This window comes from Wasmannia auropunctata, unplaced genomic scaffold (genome assembly GCF_000956235.1).
Source record: "Wasmannia auropunctata unplaced genomic scaffold, wasmannia.A_1.0 LD336088.1, whole genome shotgun sequence".
In the NCBI taxonomy this organism is placed as follows: Eukaryota; Metazoa; Arthropoda; class Insecta; order Hymenoptera; family Formicidae; genus Wasmannia; species Wasmannia auropunctata.
The window spans coordinates 4,166,314-4,168,652 of NW_012026802.1; the positions used below are offsets into that span (position 1 = coordinate 4,166,314).

The 2,339-nt window shown below is 26.0% G+C and overlaps 1 long non-coding RNA gene across 2 annotated transcripts; it reads left to right on the forward strand.

Moving 5' to 3' along the window:
- Positions 1 to 1,565: 1,565 nt before the first annotated feature.
- Positions 1,566 to 2,296, forward strand: LOC105448321. Of its 2 annotated transcripts, none has more exons than XR_974226.1 (3): positions 1,566 to 1,693; positions 1,842 to 1,918; positions 2,003 to 2,296. It is a non-coding gene; the product is annotated as an uncharacterized LOC105448321 (long non-coding RNA). The 2 variants fall into 2 exon arrangements; XR_974227.1 differs by having other exon boundaries at positions 1,566 to 1,681.
- The last annotated feature ends 43 nt before the right edge of the window (positions 2,297 to 2,339 follow it).

Below are 2,339 nucleotides of genomic sequence, written 5' to 3' on the forward strand. Positions count from 1 at the left end.
TATATACTTCTTACTTTCTGGTTGTTCGTCACACTTTCGAGTGCTCAGACATCTTTTCTTTCCTCTAAGAAAGTCTCTTTGTATTATTACGAAATATATACTTATTACCTGTGAAAACCTGCGTATTTCATTAAGCTCAAACAACTAGTTTCCCTATACTCAATATTTACCGATTGAATATATGTATATTTCAGTTCTGCATTATATGTGCTTATATAATTTTATAGGACATACCTGGAGAATGAAATTATAACCAAGATAGAGAAGTCCCATGCCAAATTTTACCTCCCTTTGTTTTATTTGCAATATAAATTGTAAAATCTGAATTTGAATAAACAATTTAATAAATATTTAATTATGCAGTTATACATAGAATAATTAATATTTTATATGAAATTATGTGATAATTATTTACTTGGTTACAAAAATCTTCATCAAGATTGCAATTGGACAATTTATAAAGAACTTTTACTGTCTCGTCTACCTGAAATTATATTAATTAAAGCTTGCTGTAAAATTGAACATTTCTTACTGAACGAATAAGATCACATAATTTAAATAAAAACATATTAATATCATTGTAGCAAAATTGTTGCGTATTATATTAGTGTATATTAAATTAGTTATCATTAAATATTAATGATTTAATTGATATTATTATGTATTGTACCTGATAATAGACAGTTTGACAGACATGATTTAAAGTAAAAAATATGACATTATACACAATAAAGTCCATATTAAGAATTAATAAAATAATTTTAAAGTTCATTTCTGCAGCATTTTTCTCTATATAGAGCGAATAAATTGCTCGAAAAAACTCTAGAATGCATACAAAATAACATAACATTTGTAGTGACATTTGTAGACTGAATATTTTGTTCAGTTTGCGCGATATAAGGGATAACTGTAGGTGGACGTGCCTGTAATTAAATTGTTATAATTTAATTCAAATTTTACAATTTGCAGTCTGCTAACAATGTACGATAACATGACACAATTAAACTTAAAATTTGTGTGTGTGTATGCTATAATTTTTTTTAAATTACATTAAAATCCACATATATTGAATGCGTTTTTTAGCTTCTATTTTCTGCTGATTGATTACGATCAATTGATTTGGTCTTCTAGTACAATCTGGATTGTCTTCTAAGTCTTCTAACAAATCAGAATATAGTATAAGAATACGCTCATTGACTCGTTGGAACCTCGAGCCTATGCATCTGAATTTAACGGAAAAATACAATTATACCTTTAATTAAAATTATGACTTATATATACATCATATAAATAGATTTTATTTATATGAATTATTATTTAGCAATTAAAGTCACAGACTAAATAAGAATTTGTTTTTTATATGTTATGTTTTAATGTATTTCATATATCTTTAGAGATATGTATTTCACATATTTTTATACATGTAATAATGAATATAATTTTATTGTTATTCTATTTAGACTAATTTATAGTGCGTGCTTTACAATAATAATGTTAACTGACAAAATTTTCGTATCCAACAATAAAAAAAGCATGTATAAATCGATTTATCGAACCATCCCGAAAGTCTTAAAGTTTGTTATTGACTCTTTTCCGCGATGTTAATTGGTTAACGCTGCACTAATTGCATATTTTGACAGTTGTATGTATTGAGGTTAATGTAATATATTACATTAGCAAGGTATAGTAAAAAGTAAATATATTAAATATATTAAATATATTAAATATATTAAATATAGTACCCGCGAAGCGCACGTCTGTAGTGCTAGTATTTAAAATTATATAAAAAATTCTCAAAATATTTTAAAGAGCAGATTTTCATTGATTTTTAATTCTTTCAGATTACATTGGTTGTGAGCATAATATAAAAAAACATTTTTTTTGTCCCTTGCATCATTGCTGAAAAGTAGCTTACGAAGTAAATATACATATATACCCACCGTAACATAGATGCCCAAATCAAAGAACTTAAATTATTGACATTGTAAAAATGATTTTCCAGAAATGGAGCACATATTGTAGCGATATTGAAATTATTGAAACCCCAGAAAAAAATGTCCATCGCATCCGTTATTATCAAGGACAACACAATCCATCCGATTATTATTCGTATTATCCAATTATGCAATCGTTGATATTCTTTTGGTGTCCCGAGTGCTTCCAATGTATCGTCCACTATTGAAAGTTTGTGCATGCATATTTTTAAATCCTTTAAAAAAATCATGTTGACCATTTACACGATATAAACAGCAATTATTGGAATTTTGTATTTTAATAAAAATGATTTTTATTGATATATATTGGAAATGTGATAAAGAAAGAAGTTATCGAAATTTGAT